Source organism: Herpailurus yagouaroundi, unplaced genomic scaffold, assembly GCF_014898765.1.
Source record: "Herpailurus yagouaroundi ecotype Mexico unplaced genomic scaffold, PumYag 67793, whole genome shotgun sequence".
Taxonomy (NCBI): Eukaryota; Metazoa; Chordata; class Mammalia; order Carnivora; family Felidae; genus Herpailurus; species Herpailurus yagouaroundi.
The window spans coordinates 18,510,700-18,535,232 of NW_024420586.1; the positions used below are offsets into that span (position 1 = coordinate 18,510,700).

Consider the following 24,533-nt stretch of genomic DNA (forward strand, 5'->3'; position numbering starts at 1 on the left):
TGCCTTTTCTCCGGCTGTCCGGTGCCGTGACGCTTGGGGGCGCGTGGGAGTGGGGCGGGGCCGGAGCGCGGGTGGGGAAAGCGGAAGCGGTGGCCGCGCGTCGCCGGAAGCGGGTGTGAGGGCGGAGCCATGGACGTCACCGTTAACGTCAGTAGTTGCCCCGCCCTTGCCCTCGCCGCCCTCCGGTGTTTAAAAGGCTCCAATGTACTCTGAGGTATTTATCAGCGCTCCCCAGTGCGGGGCGAACGCGGCTGGGTAGGTTTCCTTCCTAGATGTTCGTGAGTTGTGGTTCTGGAGTCGCGAAGAAATTGTTGCGGCTGCGCTCTCGTGGCTTCTCAGACCTTTGCTCCTCCCACAGTCTGCTCATGCGCCTTTCGTGGGATAGAAAACGTTTCCGTCATTTTTTTTTTTTTTTAACTGTGGGAAAAGATGCGAGAAAATATGGGGGATAAGAGCAGGGCTGCTGGCAGAATAACTTCACTTTAATGGAGTTGGACATATGCCGACCTCGTTACCGATCCCCAAATCCGGGGAGTTCTACCACAGAGACAGCCTTTAAATCCTCTACCGCTGGCTCTCACTCCCTTCTTTCTTGTCCCTGCCCTTGCAGTAGACGCCCTGCCCTTGCAGTAGACGCCCTGCCCTCCCAGGGTTTTCAGTTTTTCTTCTATGTTCTGCCTCCACTTTTCCCCTTCAAAATTTTGCTTCCTGCTTTAAAACAGTGATTCTCAACGTAGCCTTCACGTTGGAATCACCGGGCGGGGGCGGGGTTTAAAAAATACTTACGCCACGCTCCTAGATGCGGCTTTAAGTGGTCTGATGTGAGATCTGGGCTTCCAGGTTTTAAAGATTCCTAGGTGACTCTGATGTGCAACTAACGTAGAAGTCTATTGTTAAAAAGCGTCAATTGCTCCTACCCTTTTTTCAAACATTTTTGCAGATTCCTATCTGTAACTCCTAGGTGTAAGAGATACTCTTGCTGTTCTTTAAGGTTAAACCAATCTTACTCTTTTTAAAAAAATTTTTAAGTGTATTTATTTTTGACAGAGACAGAGTGCGAGCATGAGCTGGGGGGGGGGGGGGGGTAGAGAGAGAGGGAGACACAGAATCCGAAGCAGGCTCCAGGCTCCAAGCTGTCAGCACAGAGCCTGACGTGGGGCTCCAACTCATGAACCATGAGATCATGACCTGGGCCGAAGTCGCACGCTTAACTGACTGAGCCACCCAGGCGCCCCAAAATAATCTTATTCTTGTCCACTTGTGTAATTCTCAGTAATTCTTGAAGGCCATTCACCTGTCTTCTGAAGGTGTAACCTTTGGAGTATAGTCGCTTGCTCCCTCTTTTGGGACCTTAAAGCACACTTACACGCAATATCATCATGATACTTATCAAAACGCATTAGTGTTACACCCCTTGCTGGAGGGCAGAGATTATCATTCCTCCCTATGCAAGCTACCTTTGGGAACAAATTTTTATGTTAGCTAGAATGGTACCATTTCTTTTGCAGTTGTTTTGATTTGTTTTACTGAAGATTTTCCCTCTTTCTTGAGAACTACTGACTTAAAACCAAACAAAAAAACCCGGTGATCACATATCCAGGAAAGTTGGTGGTTGTACAGGGTGGTCTTTAAGGTCTTTTCTAACTCTCAGATTCTGATTCTGTGTGATGTTGATAGGATTTTAACTCTGCCTTATTGCATATATTAAACACAGTTATTACACACCATGTCTTTTGGTATACGTTCAATTTGGCAGTAAGGTTCTACCTAGAGACAGCACAACCAGCTTGCAAATGAAAGGAAAATAATTAATTGGATGAAAAAATTGTTTTAGGATAGAGAAAATTTCACTCACATCCATCAGATTAAAATCTTTGGAAATTTCTGTTTCAATAGATACCTTTAAAAATTGAAAAGTACCTTTTAAAAACGATATTCTAAAGGAAAATAGGGCAAAAATCTTACTAATACAACTGTGAGATGTGCTATGTTTGAATTGTTGGTGATCAGGGAGGTAATATAAATGAAAGCTCCTGAAAGAAGTGATAACCCTCCCTCCCAAGCTGATAATGTAGCTACTAAACAAATACAGGAAGTGCAAATAGAAGAAATGAATGGGGATGGAGAAAGAATGTTAGCATGTTTGGCTGAGTTACTAAAGGAATGACTCACATCCAAATCACTTTTGGAAATCCTATAATTTATCATTTTAAAACTTACAGTACAATGTTTGGCACTATAGTATATATACATAATTCTTTCACATTTTTCAATTGTTCCTCTATTTGGTCATCACCAGATTCTGTCACACTTCAGATAGTTTCAGAACTAGCAGCATGATACTTCCGTGGCTCTTCAATTGAACTAAACACTTGAAATCTTTCATGAAGCCAGTCCAATTTTAATAAAAGAAATTGATTGCAAAATATGGAAAAATAAAATAACATTTCCTTCTAAGCCCTTTTGCTGGAAAAATGAAATTGTGATAAATATAGTTTCATTTTGAAACATACAGCTGCCCCTCAGACACAAATGAGTAGGAAAGGGATTGAAAAGTAGTTTTTTTCTTCCTTTTTCTGAGATACTACAATTAATTCCTGTAAAACAGAGAGCAAAAGCAGCAACTGCATTCATTCGATAGATGCTCCATTCATGGTGAAGTTGAGGGAAGGTGCTCACAACAAACACTCTGAGTATGGTCTGACCAACCTAGAAAAAATGAGAACACTTTAATTGTTTTGCCTATAAAAGAAAACCCAAACTTCTTACTGTGGTCTCCAAAGCCCCTAAGAGAGTGATCCTTGTCTGCTTCTCCACTGCTATCTCCTACTACTCTTTCCTTTGCTCACTACACCTGTAACCACACTGGGTCTAGCACATGCTGTTCCTTCAGTGTTAAGGCTTGTCCACTGTTCCAGATATGGGAAACACTTGTTTCCCAGCTCATCACATGTTTCTGGCTTCTCATCCTTCCAGTGTCAGCTTAAATGAGAAAATCCTTAGGGAGGCCTCCCTTGGCTATTTGATATTAGGAATATATAAGGAATTCCATTGCAGCATTGTAGAAGCCAAACCATATGATCTTAACTGTCTCAGTAGAATGGTTAAGTAAATTACTATATTTCCATGTAACTGTTCAAGTGAAGGAATTAGACCTACATGTACCAACATGGATTCATCTCAAAAACAATACTGAATGAAAACAGCCATCTTTTTTGCTACCATTTCTGTCCATTTTTATTTTTTTATTCTTTAAAATTTAGTTTTAATTCCAGTATAGTCAACATACACTGTTATATTATTTTCAGATATAAAATATAGTGATCCAGCCGTTCTATACATTACCCTGTGCTCATCATGACAAGTTCACTCCTTAATCCCCATCACTTATTTTATCCATTACCCCACCCACCTCCCTTCTGGTAACCATCAGTTTGTTCTCTATACTTACGAGTCTGTTTCTTGCTTTGTCTCTCTCTTTCTCTCTTTTTTCCTTCACTCATTCGTTTTGTTTCTTATCTGTCCATTTTTAAAGCACACAAAATAACCGTAATTTTATATATTGTAGTCAAGGTAAAAAATGTCAATGAAGATGATAGCACTTTCAGGATGGTAGTTACTTCTAGGGAGGGGTAAGGGACGAGGTAGTGCTTTATGGGATATTAGCTATTAGTTATATCTAATGGGTTTACTGAAGAAAAACCTGAAGGATATGTGACAATATTAATATCTATTAAATCTGGGGAGAGAGAGATGATTGTAAATATGTTCTGTACTTTTCAATATTTTTATAAAGACTTTATAATTAAAAAATGTTTAATGTTTATTTAATTTTGAGACACGGTGTGAGGGGGAAGGGGCAGAGAGAGAGAGGTAGACAGAGAATCTGAAGCTGGTTCTGCGCTGTCAGTGCAAAACCCTACCTGGGGCCTGAACTGAACCGTAAGATCATGACCTGAGCTGAAGTTGGATGCTCAAACAACTGAGCCACTCAGGGGCCCCAACATTTCATAATTTTTTTAAGTTTAAATTAAAATGTTTCTATTAGTATAATTTATACAAACTGCCATAACAAACCCCCAATCTCAGTGACTTAACATGGTAAGAGTTTATTTCTCGTGTTCACAAAGTTCAGTAAAGATGTACCTGATGGAGAGGCTCTCTCTAAGTAGTAACCCAGAGATCTAGACTCCTTCTTTTTTTTTTTTTTTTTAATGTTTATTTATTTTTGAGAGAGAGAGACAGTGAGAACCAGGGAGGGGCAGAGAGAGAGGGGTAGACACAGAATCCAAAACAGGCTCCAGGCTCTGAGCTGTCAGCACACAGCGCAATGTGGGGCTTGAACTCACGAACATGAGATCGTGACCCGAGCCAAAATCAGACACTTAACCGTCTGAGCCACCCAGGTGCCCCAGGACTCCTTCTATCTTGGGAAGCCATCGCTCTAACTGGGAGATTTTGTCTATGTCCACCTACATTCCATTAGTCAGAATTAGTTACATAGCCCTTTTAAATGCTAGGGGCTGGGTTGATCCATGTTGTCTCAAATGGCAAGACCTTATTCTTTTTTTATGGCTGGGTGATATTCCACTGTACATATACCACATCTTATTTATTCATTTATCAGCAGACACTTAGGTTGCTTCCATGTCTTTGTTACTGTAAATAATGCTTCGGTGTAGGTCAGGGAGTGAGGGGTAGATGAACTAGGTGAAGGGGATTAAGAGGTACAACTTTCCAGTTATAGTAAGTCACAGAGATGAAAAGTACCACATAGGAAATATTGTCAACAATATTATAATAACATTATATGGAGACAGATAGTGACTACACTTCCGTGGTGAGCACAGCTTAGTGTATAGAATTGTTAAATCACTATGTTGTACCCCTGAAATTAATATAATATTGTATGTCAATTACACTTCAATAATACATTTTTTTAAAAATAAAGGCTAGGGAGGGGTGCCTGGGTGGCTCAGTCGGTTGAGCGTCCGACTTCGGCTCCGGTCACGATCTCGCGGTCTGTGAGTTCGAGCCCCGCGTCGGGCTCTGGGCTGATAGCTCAGAGCCTGGAGCCTGCTTCCGATTCTGTGTCTCCCTGTCTCTGCCCCTCCCCCGTTCATGCTCTGTCTCTCTCTGTCTCAAAAATAAATAAAACGTTAAAAAAAATTTTTTTTAATAAAGGCTAGGGAGCTGGGAAATACAGTCGTCTTGTGTGCCTAGGAAGAGAATGAAATGGTTTGGTGAACAAAGAATATTTCTTTTTACCACAAGACTAAAGTAGTCTTCTCTCTCTCTTTTTTTTCCCCTTAGAGCATGGTCTCTGGAATCAGACCACTTAGATTAAAGTCCTAGCTTGACCACTTGCCATCTGAATGCTCTCCAGCAAGTTATTTCACTTCTCTGGGTCTCAGTTTCCTCATCTGTAATAATAGTATTTACCTCAGAGGATGACTATGAAGAACTAATGAGTTAACATTTGCAAACAGTAAGTGATCTATAAATATTAACTATTACCACCATCATCACTTAGGAGTAATAATTCTTATATTTGGTTTTTCACCTAATAACCTATGAACTTACTGTCTTTCCCTGCCCTCATGTGGCTCTCGCTCTGATAATCCCAGCACCTAGCATAGTGCCCTAGCTATCTGGTTTTAATGAATGGGACAGGTATATTCCTTCACCTATACACTGTAGTTCTATTTATATTGCATTAACCTATTTGGGATTAAGATTGACTTACATGTATTTACGTGTGAAAAAGAAGTGTCTAGGCTTTCTACAAAAACACTTAAGAAAAAAACTTGGTGGAGGTAGATGAACTACAATTGGCAACATGTTGACAGTTATTAAAGTTGATGATGGATACATGGAAGTTTCTTACACTCTGTTCTTTCTCCTCTTTTCTGTATGCACAAGAACATATATAATAAAAAGTTTTGAAAAATCAAAACTGGGTACTTAACTAAAGGTCCAGATCTTTTTTCTTTCCTAATCGACAGCTTTTAATATATGTATCTACTCAATCTTTGAGAGTTTTTAAAACATTTTTGTAATTTATGGAGTGTTTAACATTAAAAAAACTACAAGGAAACTTAAATTATAACTGCTTGTAAAAGAAATGAATGTGTCAAATATTTTAACAATTTTGGTTTCAGGCCTTGGAATAAGAATGTTTGCAAGGAGTCTAAAAAAAACTTATCCAGATTTATAATCTTAAGAATTTCTAGCTGTGCTAAAATTCAGTATCTTTTTTTTCACCTCACAGTTACTTTTTAAAAAATTTTGTGGTGAGAACATTTAAGATCTACTCTCTTAGCAACTTTAAAATATACAGCACGTGTTAACTATAGTCACCATGCTGTATATTAGATCCCCAGAACTTATTCATTTTATAACTGGAAGTTTGTACCATTTGACTGTCTCCCCATTTCCCCCACCCCCGGCCCCTGGCAACCACCAGTCTACTCTTTCTTTCTATGAGTTTGGCCTTTCTGGGTTCCCACATGTAAGTGCAACCATACAGTATTTGTTTTTCTATGTATGACTTACTTTAGTTAGCATATTGCCATCAAAATTTTATCCAAATGGCAGTGTTTCCTTCTTTCCTTCTTTTATGGCTGATTAATATTCCTCTGTGTGTCTTTGTGTGTGTGTGTGTGTGTGTGTGTGTGTGTACATAGGTAGATGAGTATCACATTTTTTTAATCCAGTCATCCATTGACAGACACTTAGGTTGTTTCCATGTTTTGGCTATTATGAATAATGCTGCAGTGAACATGTGGGGTGTAGATACCTCTTTGTAAAATTCATTATCTTTTAAACAAATGATTTCTAATGGGTGAACAAAGGAAGAAGAAAAAGAATTATAAGAACTATATTTAGAATGCTGGTATTGTATTCATCACTAAGATAAAAATCTTATCTTGCCTTATTCTATCTTCATTAGGGAAGAATGCCAACCTCTGGATGCCAGGTGTTGGTGCCATCCATAGGTGGCATCCATAGGTGCCAGAGTAATCCTCGGCACAGATCAGAGGGTCAGATTAAACCTCAGCACAGCAAATAGCAGGGACATCAGCATGATAGCTCTGCTTCTCATGCCCCCAAGTCCCATGAAATGATGTGATGGACCCAGATGGAGACCCTGTGCTCAGCGAGTTGCATCATGGGTGAGAAACCCAGGGCCAAGGGTTCAACACCTTAATTCTCATCAGTCAGATTGAGAGCTTGTTTGGAGGTTCCAGCAGGGAAGCACAGATAGTCATATACCTCTGACTGATGAACAGTCCTCCTCTATCGGAGAAAGTCGTCCTCTTCAACCAAGTGTGCAGCTTCAGGAGTGACGTACATGGAGTGGTGAGGTAGGAAGGGAGGCCCGCCTAGCCAGCCAGATCAGCCGAATCAACCCTGGCAATCAATGGAGTGACAGATGTCACAGCCAGATCACCCTCATATCATCATCAGTCAGACTGAAACAAGATTACACTGGTGCACACAAGGGAGCTGAAGTGTCAGGCACAGCCGAGCAGTCCTGCTTTCATCGGGGCATTGGACAGAGCTGAATAGTGCTGCCATCCCGAGGGTGTCCAGCACAGGGGAATAGTTCCAATCTGGCCACACCCACAGGAGTTTTTCTGTTTTCCTAGCTCAAGGATGAGATGACAAACCCAGCAGCAGGGTCATAGTGTCAACTGTAGCTGCTGCTTGACTCATGTGAACCACGTGATTGTTTTGTGAATGCTGCAGTGCTGGATGAAGGGGACAAAGAAAGCATTAAATGTTCCCACCCCTTCCCCCCCGCTACCCGCCGCACACACCTCACAGGGATGCAGGCGTTCCACCATCAGGTACCAGGGTTATTGTTCTCTTTCCATGGCCATGAAGGTCATTTGTTCTAAGTCAGTAGCCACTATGTCTCTCTTCACTCACCTGACTCCTACCTCCATGCAGACCTTCTTTCATTTCAGATGCATGCTGTGATGGAACTTGGTAGAACTAAGAGTTCCCCCACCGTCAAGCAGGCCACCGTAGGGATACTCCAGGGCTCATAAGTTTCACCAACTGACTCTTATCCTCATGGCCAGCAGTCTTCCTCCCCAACAACTGAAACCAAGTGGTAGCAGAAGCAACAGATGCAGTCACCTTCCCTTTGTGGTCCAACTGCCACCTTAAGATGAAGCCAGTGAGGCTTCCCAGGTACTAGGACCAGAGGGGGAAAACGGTGAGGAGTGACTAGAGATTGTCAGGGTGGAATCACAAACACAGAGTCCCAGACTCCCGTTGCTCCCAACCTTTCAGTCCTGACCTTCCCTACATGGCTGTTCCAAAGGAGATGCTCCCTTGGAAGCCTAATAGGCAGTATGGCTCCATTCAGTCTCACCCAGGTGTGGACTCTTTCTACCAGTGTCTGCATGGGCCACATGAATGTGCTGTTGGCCTGTAGCAATGGCTTTTCAGAGTTCACAGCCCCACAGAGCAGTGTTTTTACTACTAGGTGCCTGACCTGAGAGCTAGAGCATTAGCCACAGCCTGAGTCAGTTGAACATATAACATGGATGGTCCCTAGCAGTACCGCCTAAGAGAAGAGTAATGCCTATAAGCTTGGCCCATTGTACTGACCAGTCCTTACCACAGTTTTTCTTCCAGACCTGTTGGGGACACACAGGTGCTGCCACCCAGGACACATCATCAGCTTTTAGTTTGGCTGAACCATCAGTAAACCAAGCCCAAGGACCCTTAGGGACACTCTGGAAGTGGGGTCCCTAGGTAGCTGGAGGCTGGCCCTGTGAGTGATCTAGGAGGGGGAGCTACAATGGCCCCTAAACCTGTGGCCCCAATATCTTCATGTGAGGAGGACACACCTGTGGGGCTAAGCACACTATTTTCATTAAGTAAGAAAAGACTGTTGTGCCTTTCCAACACTGGTACCATTGAGTGGACCCAACCTAAGAGAATATCTAGGTGCAGTGTTACCTGGAAGTACTGGGTAAGATCCTCAGTCTCCCCAAGTGCCCACCTAATAGCAGACTAGTAGCTGTTTTGCAAATGGAATGTTGTGGGTAGGTGCTAGGGTGGCAGCAAGTCCAGAGTCCCAGGGGATGCCTCCAAGCAGAAGCAGCCTCCCTTCACCAGAGGTGTATGACAAGGGTCCAAAAAGCCAGACTCAGATGGTTACAGTTAATTCCCTTCCTCATATTACTTCATTTCCAATTCTGGCCAATTGAACGCATGGCTGTGAACGAGCTCTGGTATTCAAGTCATAAAAATTTTTATCCTGCTTCCTTGCCCTCCCTTCACCTCATTGTACCCTCATTAGAGACTAAGGCCTCTGGTCTGCCCTGGTGGTGGAGAAACTTCAACCCCCACCCTTAGTCCCCTTTCTCCTTAAAGGCAGTTAAATCAGAATACATAGTTCATGGTCAAGTGGTAAAGGTGCTGAAGGAAGAATTTGTTTTAAGGCAACCACTTGGCTTCTTAGTTCCTCCAGTAGAGAGAATGATTTCTGTGGAGGGATCTGGTTTCGCAGAGGCACTCTCAGTTCCAACTGGGTCGATGACTAACTGGCTGCTGCCCCCTCCCCCATAGCTCAATATCTGGACCAAATCTCTTTGGTCCTCACCCTCTCCATGTCTTCTGTGCTTAGCCCCTGCTTGAACAGCCATATCCACGTTGCCTTATGGGTCCCTTTGGAGGGAATTTGATATTCCCTTCCTTAGTTTTGTCTTGCATTGCAGTCTTTGCCTTGTTTGGGTTGCCCATCTTTATCCCAGGCATTTTTTTGGCTCAGGGTCAGCAGTGCCCACACAGAGGGCCTTCAAGGACTAAAAACAAAGGTAGTGGAGTCTTCCACCTGCAGGGGGCAAACCACAACACCCTTTCAGCCATTCTCTGAAGTGAGGGGCTCATCATGAAGGCTTTCATTGTGTCCATTTTTGCAGTCAGTCTGGAGCATCTACAGCACTCAGGCTTTGAATAACTTCTTCCATGGTGTTCCATGGCATTTTTAAAATCAGCATTGGGGAAAGCTTTCTGGTTTGGCCATAATGTCATCATTGAAACAGAAATTCACAGGTGCCTGGGTGGCTCAGTCGGTTGAGTGTCCGACTTGGGCTCAGGTCATGATCTTGCGGTTTGTGGGTTCAAGCCCTATGTAGGGCTCTGTGCTGACAGCTTGGAGCCTGGAACCTGCTTCGAATTCTGTGTCTCCCTCTTTCTCTGCAACCCCCGCTTCCCTGCTCGCGTTCTGTCTCTCTCTCAAACATAAACATTAAAAACTTAAAAAAAAATTTTTTTTTTATCATTTATTCATTTTGGAGAGAGAGAGACAGAGCATGAGCGGGGATGGGGCAGAGAGAGGGAGACACAGAATCCGAAGCAGGCTCCAGGCTCTGAGCTGTCAGCACAGAGCGCAACGCAGGGCTCAAACTCACGAACTGCGAGATCATGACCTGAGCCAAAGTCGGACGCTCAGCTGACTGAGCCACCCAGGTGCCCCAATATTTAAAAATTTTTAAAAATTCAAAGTAGCAAGCCTTGTTGAGGGCATAATTGTGTCCCAGTTACATAGTAGCTTAAAGCATGTGAGACAGCCTAGCTGCTGCCATTCATTCTCGCTCCCTCATCACACAGACATACCAGCCAGGTCTTCAACAGCTCTCCAGTCTGTCAGCCAAAGCCATCCCGGGTGTCCCTCACCAGAATGGGTGGATTGAAAACTGATTTTGTTGGACTACAGGTTTGTCCCTGGTGATCTTAGGCTGATTAGGGTAGGATCATTTGGAGTTTCTACCCAGGTATGGTCAAGCCCCTCACTGCTATGGCCCAGCACCCTTCATTTGGTAATAATGTACACATCTGCAGCCCCTTGCATCGCATCCACTTGAGGCATCTCTATCCCTAATAACATGGATTTTGCACTGAATCTGGACCCTGATGATCTCTTTGGCTCTTTGGTTGTCAGATTTGTTATACCATCCTGGGATTTTAGAGTTCTGATCAATCTGTGGTGGCCTCTGATGAAATATGCCTTTTAATACCATCCTCTGTGTTCTGCATGTCCATCATCTTGTATGTTGTCTGAGAACTTAGAGATTGGCCTTGGGAGAGATCTTTGTAAATATTCTGTCCTCCAGGAGGCTGCTGATTTCTCCAGTCAGCAGTTGAAGTGATTTAACATTAGAGTCAAGGTCCCAAGTCATTCATAAGTGATATTTTTATGTTTAACTGAGTGTCAGCTAATGTCCCGTGGGGTTTTTGGCTAATGAACATACTAACTTCTGGCATAACTTCACTGAGGACAATTTAGAATTGTAATGGCCACTTTAGGCAACTTTGACACGAATAAGATTGTTCGTCTGAGAGGGGCTTTAGAACAAAAAGAAAAAAAACTCACAAGGAGACTACCTTGTCTAAAAAAAAGAAATCACAGTATTTTCCCATACATTGAGTATTAATAAGCACTGAATTTTCCTGGTATGACTTGACAAAATTACCAAGGCCCTAAGTTATTGGTTAAAACACCTCCGATGACTGTTGTGGGTAGGTGTATATAACTGTCAAAATGGGTGTTTAGCTTTTGCAGTGATAATTTCATTCTGAAACCGGTTCCTTCTCTCCTTTTACAGTTTTTCTTTTTCTCTTTGCCTCACTTGGGAAATTTTAAGGATTATCATAAAAATTATTTTGTCATTAGGTGCATATTCTAGGAATATCTAGTACAGATAGTCATAAATTTCTATGAGAAAGAAAAAACATAATAAACTTTCTTTTGCTTTAGAAAACATGACAGACTTAAATAGTGGCCTTTTTTAGTAGACTTACAAGGTGAGAAGAGTGTCTTCTTTTGGTTTTAATCTGTAAAATTATTGCAAGTCAGTGTTCTACTTAAGCAGGCTCCATGCTCAACACAGAGCCCAATGCAGGGCTTGATGCCACGAGTGTGGGATCATGACCTGAGCTGAAAGCAAGAGCCGGATCCTCAACCAACCGAGCCACCCAGGCCCCCTATGAATATAATCTAAAAAGTGTATTCAGGGAATCTTGGCTAGAAGGTTCTTGATTTCCTGTCTATTGGTTTTCTCTGGGTCTGGAGAAAGCCAAAGTTGGCTAGGGAGGTTAAAGGAGATAATAAAAATAATTATACTATATTATACTATATGCAATATAATAATTATGTAAAATATGAATATGTACACAGGAAAATGGATATTATTTGTTAGGCAAATTATTAAGTTTATTAAATTATTAAACTTATTAAAATAGTAATTTCAATGTAATTCATATTTTGTTTAATATGTCAACACTAATTATGTCTTAAAATTAAAGCCCTTAATTTTATTGTGTATTTACATTGCTATATGTTTACATACAAACACATTCATATGAAGGTATATTAAGGAGTGATGTCACTGCACGTTGCAGAGTAGGGAACTCCAGGGCTGCATCCTCCCCAGAAGAAACCAATGAGCTGGCAAAAACTATCATAATCAGCTTTTGCAAAACACTAGAATCGAGTCAGTTATAACTACCAGAGGAAGGCCTGATGAAGACAACAGCTGCTGTGCTGTGGAAAGAGAACATAGTGGCCTTTTAAATTGCCCACTACGGTCCCCCACACCCTAGATTGGGAGCACCAAGAGGACAGCCGTCCACACTCTTAGTGCAGGTTGCTAGTGCCTAGGAGAGCAGTATGGACCTTATTCTCAAATAATTGTGCTTGTGGGTTTAGAATTGTCTGGTAGCTCTCTAAAGGACCTGCACAATGTTTACCTTTGTTTCTGTCAACTCAGAGCATTCCTGGACCTGGGGCACCTTCCCGAGCAGCTTTTGCCAAAAACATTTAAAGGCCCACATATTGGCTATAGCAGCCTGGGAGCAAGGGACAACAGTCAGGACAACAAACAGACCATAAAGCCTAGGAAGGAAGAGATTGGGAAAGGAGATACATGGAGAATTAGGGACTTTTAGAAGCCCCCACATATACCTGGGAATCAGGAAGGCCTCATGTGTGCCCAGGGCTGGATACATCCTCAAAAAAACCCTGAAAAGACCCTAAGCTTTTACCTCCAGCTCGACTTCAGGCTCCATACAATCAGGATGTGAAGGCTAAGGCAGAGTCACAAATGGCCTGGCTAAGCATTGGAGAAGTGCTCCCACATTGAGCCAATCTTAGAAGACTGGAAGAGTAGTTTATTTTTTTCTTTTTCCTTCCTTCTTCCCCTTTGTTCTTCTTTCTTCCTCCTCTTTCTCTTCCTCTTTCTTCTCTCCCAGTATTTACAGAAACTCTGCAAAATACTAACTGACCACAAAGCTAACAAAACAGAGGCTTAGGTAGCCATATGTGACAAAGAATACAGATTTTACAAATATAGTTTAGAAAAGTTACTAAACAAGCAACAGCATAGATCAATGGAATAGAGTTGAGAATTCAGAAAGAAACCTGTATATCTATGGCCAGCTGATTTTTGACAAGAGTGCCAAAACCATTGAATGAGGAAATAATTGTCTCTTCAATAAATGGTGCTGGAAAACTAGGTATACACATGCAAAAGAATGAAATTGGACCCTTACCTTATACTATATACAAAAATTAACTCAAAAATGGATGAAAGATCTAAATGTAAAAGCTAAAACTATAAAACTCTTATGGGGCGCCTGGGTGGCGCAGTCGGTTAAGCGTCCGACTTCGGCCAGGTCACGATCTCATGGTCCGTGAGTTCGAGCCCCGCGTCGGGCTCTGGGCTGATGGCTCAGAGCCTGGAGCCTGTTTCCGATTCTGTGTCTCCCTCTCTCTCTGCCCCTCCCCCGTTCATGCTCTGTCTCTCTCTGTCCCCAATAAAATAAATAAACGTTGAAAAAAAAAATTTTTTTTTTAAAAATAAAACTATAAAACTCTTAGAAGAAAACATAGGGGTAAAATTTCATGACTTTAAATTTGACAATGGATTCTTAAATATGATACCAAAAGCACAGACAATAAAAGACGAGGGAGATAAATTGGACTCCATCATAATTAGAAACTTTTGCGAAAATGAACTATTGGGACCTCATCAAAATAAAAACTTCTGCACAGCGAAGGAACAATCAGCAAAACTAAAAGGCAACCGACAGAATGGGAGAAGATATTTGCAAATGACATATCAGATAAAGGGTTAGCATCCAAAATCTATAAAGAACTTATCAAACTCAACACCCAAAAAACAAATAATCCAGTGAAGAAATGGGCAAAAGACATGAATAGACACTTCTCCAAAGAAGACATCCAGATGGCCAACAGATACATGACAAAATGCTCAACATCACTCATCATCAGGGAAATACAAATCAAAACCACAATGAGATACCACCCCACACCTGTCAGAATGGCTAACATGAACACCTCAGGCAACAACAGATGTTGGTGAGGATGTGGAGAGAGAGGAACTCTTTTGCATTGTTGGTGGGAATGCAAACTGGTGCAGCCACTCTGGAAAACAGTATGGAGGTTCCTCAAAAAATTAAAAATAGAACTACCCTATGACCCAGAAATGGCACTACTAGGTATTTATTTATCCAAGGGATACAGGGATGCTGTTTCGAAGGGGCACATACACCCGCATGTTTATAGCAGCACTATCAACAATAGCCGAAGTATGGAAAGAGCCCAAATGTCGATGGATGGATGAATGGATAAAGAAGATGTGGTATATATATACAATGGAGTATTACCCGGCAATCAAAAAGAATGAAATCTTGCCATTTGCAACTACGTGGATGGAACTAGAGGGTATTGTGCTAAGCAAAATTAGTCAGAGAAAGACAAATATCATATGACTTCACTCATATGAGGACTTTAAGACACAGAACACGTGAACACATGGGAAGGAAAGCAAAAATAATATAAAAACAGGGACGGAGACAAAACATAAGAGACTCTTAAATATAAAGAACAAACAGAGGGTTCCTGGAGGGGTTGTGGGAGGGGGGATCGGCTAAATGGGTAAGGGGCATTAAGGAATCTACTGAAATCATTGCTGCACTATATGCTAACTAACTTGGATGTAAGCTTAAAAAAATTTTTTTAAAGAATTAAAAACTTTGGTACATCAAAGGACACTATCAAGAAAGTGAAAATACAACTACAGAACAAAAGAAAATTTGTGCTTTGTGAATCATAAATCTTAGAAGAGTCTAGTATCCAGAATATATACAGGACTCTTACACCTCACCCAAAGACAAACCATACAGTTTTAAAATGTGCAAAGGACTTGAATAGACATTTCTCTAAAGAAGACATACAGAAATGGGTGCCTGGGTGACTCAGTCAGTTAAGCCTCCGACTTCAGCTCAGGTCATGATCTCACAGTTCGTGAGTTTGAGCCCTGCTTTGGGCTGTGTGCTGACAGTGGGGAGCCTGTTCAGATTCTCTGTCTCCATCTCTCTCTGCCCCTCCCCTGCTCATGTGCTCATGTGCGCTCTCTCTCAAAAATAAATAAACATTTTTTAAAAATGAAGACCTACAGATTGACAATAAATACATGAAAAGATGCTTAGCATCACTAATCATTAGGGAAATGAAAATCAAAACCACCATGAGATACCACTTTCCACCTAGTAGGATGGCTGTTACTTAAAAAAAAAAAAAAAAGAAAGAAAATAGCAAGAGTTGGTGAGGACATGGAGAGTTGGAGTCCTCATGCATGGATGATGGAAGTGTAAAATGGTGTAGCTGCTGTGGGAAACAGTTTGGTTGGTCTTCAAAAATGTTAAATGAACAATTGCCATATGACCCAGCACTTCCACTCTTAGGTAAATACACAAAAAGAACTTAAAGCAGGTAAACAAATACTTGCACGCGAATGTTCAGAGCAGCACTATTCCTAATAGCTGAAAGATGAAAACAACCCAAATGTCCATTCAACCAGTGAATAAACAAAATGTGATACACATATACATACAAAGGATGTTGTTCAGCCATAAAAAGGAGTGAGATACTGGCATATACTACAACATAGACGAACCTCAAAAACATGCCAAGTGAAAAAAGCCAGCCACAAAAGGTCATATATTGTGTGATTCTACATATATGAAATACCCAGAATAGGCAAATCCGTAGAGACAGAAAGCAGATTAGTTGTTGCCTAGGGCTGGAGGGAGGAGAGAATGGGGAGTGAGTGCTTAGTAGGTATAGGGCTTCCCTTTGGGGTAATGAAAATGTTTGGAACTAGATAGAGGTGATAGTTGTACAACACTGTAAATGTGCTAAATGCCATTGAGTTGTACACCTTAAAATAGTTCATTTTACATTATATGAATTTTACCTCATTATGAAAGTATATTAATTTTTAAAAGGTCTGTAAATGGCAAAAAAGGGTATGTCCAATGTTGATAGGTTTACTTATTTAAAAATGCATATATGGGCGCCTGGTTAGCCCAGTCAGAGGAGTATGTGACTCTCAATCTCAGGGTTGTGAGTTTTAGCCCCACATTGGTTTAAATGAATGAATGAATGAGTGAATGAATGAATGAATGAATAAAACTTTACAAAATAAAATAAAAAGGTATATAAGTACCTTGCTGCGAATTATTACATAGATGACATACAAAAAAAGTAAAATTAGATTTGTTTTTTAATAAAACAACCAGCTACTTCTCTGTGTAGATAACAGAGGGTTTCTGTTGTGAGTTATTTAAAAATCATAGAGCATATTTTGTCAAGACCAAAAACATTCTTTTTACTTTTTGTACTTCTAGCAAAGTCTTGAATAATTCTGACAAAAGTTTTTTTTTATTTTTTTTAAGTTAAATTCCTTTTTAAAATAACACTGCTAATTATTACTGTGGTTTAAATATATATATATATATATGTGTGTGTGTGTGTGTGTGTGTGTGTGTGTGTGTGTAACTGAATTTGGGGTTTAAAAACTATGATTGCACAGTTAACAGGAAATAATATTTCTCCCAAGGACATACTATAGGTATAGAATGTCATAATAACCACCTTCTTTGGGTGACTAATGCTGCCATACTAATGGAGAAACTTTAGTCTCTAAAATTATAGACTATCAGAAACTTTGCTTTTTGAAAATATATCTTTAAAAATAAAGCGTCCCGGGGCGCCTGGGTGGCTCAGTCGGTTGAGCGTCTGACTTCAGCTCAGGTCATGGTCTCGCAGTTTGTGAGTTCAAGCCCCGCGTCGGTCTCTGTGTTAATAAACAGTTCAGAGCCTGGAGCCTGCTTCAGATTCTCTGTCTCCCTCTCTCTCTCTCTCCACCTCCCCTGCTCATGCTCTGCCTCTCTCTGTCTCTCAAAAACAAATAAATGTTAAAAACAAAAAAATAAAAAAATAAAAAGCATCCCAGGGGCACCTGGGTGGCTCAGTCAGTTAGGTGGCCAACTTTGGCTCAGGTCACGATCTCCCGGTTTGTAAGTTCGAGCCCCCGTGTTGGGTTCTGTGCTGACAGCTTATAGCCTGGAGCCTGCTTTGGATTCTGTGTCTCCCTCTCTCTCTGCCCCTCCCCAACTCTGTCTCTTTCTCTCTCTCTCAAAAAATAAATATTAAAAGAAATTTAATAAATAAATAAAAAATAAAGCATCCTATTCTTGCTTGGAGAATCTTAAGTCACTTTGATCTAGAGAAACAGCTGCAGTTTTCACCCTAGGTGCAGAGCTTCAGGTAAGGGCTCTGGCTTCAACATTCTGCGTATATCCTAACTTGGTAGATTCCAAGGAATCCAAGGGTATACTTTGCTGCTTAGAACTGATGTTGGTCCCTTTACACACAACCTTGCTTTAAGCTTCCTGCTTCATTTAAATTTCCCCTAAACTCTAACCTCCCCCCAAATTCTATAAAGACTCTATCTTACCCTTCCTTTTTTTAAAATGTCCCATGGTTCCTCTGATGTGACCTCCCTCATTGCAGTGGGTCAGTGAACCTGATTTTGTTGTACTCTAAGCTTGTTTTTAGTAGCCTGATGGGGCTAACAGAGTAAAATTCCTACTTCCACACATGTCAGAAAAGTAGGCAACAGGATTCAATCAATCACAAGACGTTTTATTACAGCATAGCAAGCAGTAGGAGCATCTGCATAGCAGTGGCAGTTCCTGTGCCCCCAAGTCTCATGTTGTGACGTGAGGGGCTACACGCATAGTGGATCGTGCCACAGCTGAGAAACTCAGTGCCAAGAACTCAGCATGTTCTGTAGCAAGCATCAAACAGGGCAGTTCCCCTTTCCCAGGGAGCAGTGACATTGTAGTCAACTTTTGGTCACCCTGACCAAGCTAACTGTGTGTGTGACTCTATACAAACCAATCGGTATCAGGGGATGGTTAGGCCTTAGCAAGGCAATGTAAGGATGCTTCAGCCCTGTGGTGACCACCTCTCCTATAAACCAGTGAAAATATTTGTATTGAATGCATTTTTACTTCAAAAACCTTTAGCTCATTATTTCTAGAGATTTTTGAAGAAGATAGAAAGAGTCAAAAGGGAAGGAAACTCCTAATTCTAAGCCAAAAGCAAAGTTTAGAGAGAAAACAATGCTCCTTGGAAAACGTGATTTATAACTTTGGTTTTTGTTTGATACTTATGAAGGATGCCAAACTTACTTCCTCTGGACGTTATCAAAAGATTGTTGAATTGGTTACTATCAAGAGATAGGTAGTGGTATAGCAGCGTATTCACTAAACCAAAGGTCCAAAATAAGATTGCCAAATGTGATGACATTGTTGATTCTTCACTAATTTCCTTTATATATGTTTTCTTAATCTTTCAGAGTTTTCTATTTTGGCCAACTCAAACAACCAGAAATGTATGTGTTGTGTTGGAACCTAGACTAGATTGAGCCCAAACAATCTGATTTTGAGGGCCACCAAGATATAAAAATACACGTGGATACATCTATACCTTGAAATCTGATTTTGAGTTAAGCTTATCTCATCCCCTGGAATCACTGTAGGTGACAATATTTTCACTGCACGAAACTTAGAGCACATTGCTTTACATGTGGCAGTGGAGTAACAGTTCTGTCATGCTGAATTTCCATATTGGCCATTTATTTGCCCTTTATAGATGTTGTGTTCAATTATTCTGATATTGTATTTCTGTTATTTTTTAAATGTTTATTGATTTTTAAGACAGAGAGAGAGTGCAAGTAGGGGAGGGACAGAGAGAGAGGGAGACACAGATCTGAAGCAGGCTCCAGGCTCTGACCTGTCAGCACAGAGCCCAGCACGGGGCTCGAACTCACAAACCGCGAGATCATGACCAGAGCTGAAGTCAGATGCTTAACTGACTGAACCACCCAGGTGCCCCTGTAGGTCGTTATTTAATGCCAAAGTATTTTCTCTTTGACAACAGAACACTTTTGCAGATAGAACAAATAATAAATAGATTTAAGAGACCATGCAGAAACTTGTATTGATGGATAGTGCCACTGAACAGTAAAGCATCTGTCTTTGGTATGTAGTTGTCACAGCCCATTCAGCCTTTCCCACATCTGGTCTTACCTCAGCCAAATACTAGATTAGGTTTTGAAATCATTAGGACTGTGGACACTGACTTGAGAAAAACAGAATAAATGAAACTCTGCCCAAATAAAAATGAATTCTACTTTTTTTTTTTTAATTCTCAAAGCCAGAATATCTTCCATTGTATCAGCTAGGAATGATTTTGGCTGCAAGAACAGACAGTGTGGCTAATGATGGACAGGGAGTTCATTTTTCTCACATAACAAGGTGTCTGGAGATTTGTGGCTGCTGGGGAATTGGTTTAATGTCTCAACTGTATCAGGATCCTCTGCTCTATAAGTTCATGTTTGCAAGATGGTTGCTGTAACTCCAGACATGGCATGAAATAGAGAAAAAGAAACGGACACAGGATATTTGTCCTTTTCGTTATAAAGCAAAACTCTTCCAGGAGTCCTCCGATAGATTTCTGCTTATAGTTCATCAGTCACACAGTGAAACATTGCCACTAATGGCTGCAAGGGAGACTGGGAAACCAAGGCTTTTTGTAGCCTCTAGAATGGAGACAAGGAGGGGGCAAAAGCAGATGGGTACAGACCTGGGGTTACCCTATCAACACATGTGAAACACATGTAACTTCTATGCTATTCAGTTCTATTCTGTGTGACACAGGGCAGCAAAATTAAGGAGAAAATCAAAGAATTTCTGTCTGCCTGGAGTTCATAATGTCCTTTCATCTATTTTCCCAAAATAGAAATCAAAGCTACTATTCAAGCTTTATTTACTAATATTTCCTTTAGTGTACTGTATGATCTGACCCAATTTGATTTCCTGCCTCCATGCATTTTCTCACGCTGTTAGCTCAGCCTGAATAGACCTCTTCCCATTTCTACAAATTAAACATCTTATTTGTTCTTCCAAACCTAGCTCAAATATTATTTCTCTCATAAAGTGTTCCCTACTCTCCCAAGCTTGAAATTATCTGTGAGCTCCAAAGACACATTCTTATTGCCTAAAATAACAATAGCTTGAGTTCTTTACATAGACCATCTCAATCTTCACAACCACCCAGTGAGGTAGGTACTATTGTTATTCGATGGTTGTTGAAACTGAAACTTAGGAAGATGAAGTAATTCAGTCAAGAACACACTGCTTGTAAGTGCTAGTGTGAAGATTTAACCCCAGTTCTATCTGATGCCCAAATCCATTCTCTTAACACTATGCCATACTACTTTCTTTATCTACCCACTGGTTGCAAGAGGGTAAATTAAGCTAGGAACAGAGTCTTATTCTCCTCTAACTAGCCTCCCCTCCTTTACTCATTCACTGCCTTGATATTCAGAGGCACTCAGAAAGTTATTAAATGAATAAGTAAAGCTGGGGGTGCCTGGGTGGCTCAGTCGGTTGAGCGACCGACTTCGGCTCGGGTCATGATCTCACGGTTTGTGAGTTCGAGTCCCGCACTGGGCTGTGTGCTGACAGCTCAGAGCCTGGAGCCCACTTCGGATTCTGTGTCTCCCTCTCTCTCTGCCCCTCCCCCACCCATGCTCTGTCTCTGTCTCAGAAATAAATAAACATTAAAAAAACCTTTTTTTAAAAATAAGTAAAGCTGAAGGCTCTGCCAATATGGCAGCAAAGTAGTATGTAAGAAGGAGATTCAAAACAGACTGTCTGGGTTTGAATCTTGGCTTATTTGAGCAAGTTATTTACCCTGTACCACAATTTTCTTGCCACTAAAATAGAAATAATGTCTCTGTCTTACAGAGTTATTTTTATTAGGTTTAAATAAAATAATATATATAAAGTACTTAAAACAGTGTTGGCACAAAGTAATTGCTTGATAAATGTTAGCTATTATTTATTTTTTCAATAGCCCTTTTTCAAATTGAGATTAAAGATGGTAAGAATAGAAGGACCATTTTCAGATGGGCCTACCTAACAGGCTGTAATGTAAATGGATTGCTACAAATAATTTACTGAGTAGTTCTGTTTGTTTAATTCTGGTTACATTATTTCAATGTATTTTTAATAAACAAGTAGCATCAATAAATACCTATATCTTTCTAAGTCCACACCCTACCCCGACAAAACAAGAACTCTAACATGCATTCAGTTTCCTCTGCTACCTGTGCTCCTCACATATAGAAATCACCTGGGGATTTAGTTGGACTGGTTTCTGTTGGTTTTTTTTTTTGGGGGGGGGGATGGTTGTTTTTGCAGTACACAGCAATATTGACTTAGATTTGTTTTCTTTTTTCTTCTTGCCTCATTTTTATTTTGACAAAGTACATCTTGAAATAATTCTTTCAAAAATAGTTTACATGTCTAGACACTGAGAAATTTTGCAGTTGTTAGGGTCTGGGAAAAACAATTTAGAGGTGCTAAAGAGAAATGTTTCATTTAGCTCTCAAGGTTGAATGCTAGTGAGGCTTGGTATAAAATTCTAGGATCAAAACAGTTTTCCCTCAGAACTTTCAAGATATTGTCTTATAGCATCCATGGTTGTCAATTTTATTCTCATTTCTGTATTAGTAACCAGCTAATTTTTCTCTGAATGCTTTTGGATTTTCTATAAATTATAAGATGTATATAGGTGGAGGATTTTATAAAAAATCCATGTGTGTGCTTGGTGGGACCTGATGGCCTGAAGACTGACATCCTGAACTCTGATAATGTTCATTATTTCTTTATATATATAGTTTGTATATGTGTGTGTATATGTATATATATATATGTATATAAACTTTATTATTTTGAGAGACACAGTGCATGAGTGCTGGGGTGGCAGTGGGGGGGGGTGCAGAACAGATAGAGAGATAGAGAGAGAGAGAGAGAGAGAGAGAATCCCAAGCGGGCTCCATGCTGACAGCAGGGCTCAATCTCACGAACTATGAGATCATGACCTGAGCTGAAACCAAGAGTTGGACACTTAACCGAATGAGCTACCCAGATGTCCCCATTATTTTTTTTATTCCTTCCCTTCCCTTTCACTGTTTCACCATGAATCACAATCATGTGGATATTTAAATTTCTGAATCTATTTTCTATGTCCTTTGGTATGTCTTTTCATTTTTTTGTCCCTATGCATTGTATTCTGGAAAAATCATCTGGCTCATCCTTCATCTGTGTTTAAGACTGAAATTAAGCCAGTATACACTGTTAGGTCATACTATTCCAAGTCTTACTGGTTAGGCATATATTCTGATTATTCGATAACTGTGTCATACTAGTCAGTAAATATTTTTAAAATCATTCTTAGGTGTGTTTGTTATTCTTTTTAGCCCATCTCTTGAGTTTTTTATTTCTTTTTTTTTTAAACATTTATTTATTTTTAAGACAGAGAGAGACAGAGCATGAACGGGAGAGGGTCAGAGAGAGGGAGACACAGAATCCGAAACAGGCTTCAGGCTCTGAGCTGTCAGCACAGAGCCTGACGCGGGGCTCAAACTCACAGACCATGAGATCATGACCTGAGCTGAAGTTGGACATTTAACCGACTGAGCCACCCAGGCGTCCCGAGTTTTTTATTTCAATGATCATATATTTCACTTCTAAAAGCTCTAGCTATATCTTTTCTCTCATGTATATCATCTAGAATATCTCTGGGATATTATACTTAATTCTAAAGTCTTCTTTAGTTTGCTGTGTTAATTATTTCTAACATTTGGGGAGTTGGCTAATTTTCTTTCATGGTTGTTCTTGATTTTGTGCTTATATTTCCTTCAGATACTCTGTTTTTCTGTCTATGGATTTTTGTTCCATGTAATGGATTTGGCATTGTTAGCAGTAAGGGGTTCTAGATAGGTTTCAGTTGTGTGAATTCATCTGTAGCACAATTCTTTCAGTACTAAAACATACAAGTATTTTTGCATAAACATTATCATGGCTGTATAATTACCTGCCACATAGGATTAAGGCCTCCTTTATGAGCTGGCAATGCAATATGGGAAGTTTTGAGGGGAGGGAGTCTCCCTGAAAAATCAAAATTCCAGGAATATGCCTCTTCTGGATTTGAAGTCCATATTTACACTGCCCACATGGTTTGGTAGTCCCAAAATAGGCAAAAAATGTAAAAAATTAGACCTGGTCCTAAAGGACCTGTTGCACCAATTATCAGTTTATTGACTTTAAGCTTTAAATCTACCTTTCTTTGTCCTGTTTTGTGATACCGGACCTTGTAAACATTTCTCCTTGGCTGGACAGTATAATGTTAGGCTTTGTCAGGTGAGGGTGCTGGAGGAACAGTGCAAGGAAGCAGAGGCAAGAGCTTATCTTTCTGGTCTGGAGTGGGTTTGTTTTTTTTCCCTGAATCTATCATGCAACTGCCCGTGGTATGCAGAAGACCAAGTGGTGCTCATTCAGCAATTTACACCAGATTCCAAGCAGGCAGCATCCTTGCTAGCAGTGTATAGGAGACCCAGGGGCAGCCTGCGTCCAGTGAATTTCCCTTGCACCCAAACAGGCAGGTGCCTGTCTTCTAGCTCTAGCTCACTAGCCCCAGCACACCAGCACCCTGGTGAGCAGCTCCCTGTTTGCCGGCCTTGGCCTGCCAGTTATGGGCCAGCTCTGATCTGTTCTACCTCAGAGGACTCCTTCACCATCCGGTGGGCTGCAACCCACCCTCTCTGCCAAGGTCCGAGTCCCAGCCTGAGTTGGTGGTAGAAGGGGCAGTGCTTTTTCAAGTCCTTGGATCTTCTCCCTCAACTCTAGAGGTAATAGCTGCTCCCTGCAATGCTATTCCTGTATTCTTCAGAGTTCTCTTTTATCCTTTTAGTAATAACCTCTAGCTTGTTAGTAATTCTTTGTATTAATTATGTTCAAATCACTGGCATGGTTTCTGTGTCCTGACTGGACTCTAATTGATACACCTGGCAAAACTAAATGCCAAGAGCCCAGGTTGCATTGGCTACACATAGAAAAATAAATGCCGCCAACACACACATTGAACTTAGAATAAAAACGTATAGGGGCGCCTGGGTGGCGCAGTCGGTTAAGCGTCCGACTTCAGCCAGGTCACGATCTCGCGGTCCGTGAGTTCGAGCCCCGCGTCAGGCTCTGGGCTGATGGCTCAGAGCCTGGAGCCTGTT

The 24,533-nt window shown here is 41.0% G+C and overlaps 1 long non-coding RNA gene across 4 annotated transcripts in view; it reads left to right on the forward strand.

Moving 5' to 3' along the window:
• The first annotated feature begins 65 nt into the window (after positions 1–65).
• LOC121026034 (uncharacterized) overlaps positions 66–24,533 on the forward strand; it is a 246,688-nt gene continuing 222,220 nt past the window's right edge. For 2 of the 4 annotated variants that reach the window (XR_005788234.1, XR_005788235.1), the window contains exons 1-2: positions 66–255; positions 5,314–5,488. This is a non-coding gene — a long non-coding RNA (uncharacterized LOC121026034). The remainder of the gene's footprint in view (positions 256–5,313; positions 5,489–24,533) is intronic. The other 2 variants (XR_005788236.1, XR_005788233.1) reach the window with 2 other exon arrangements.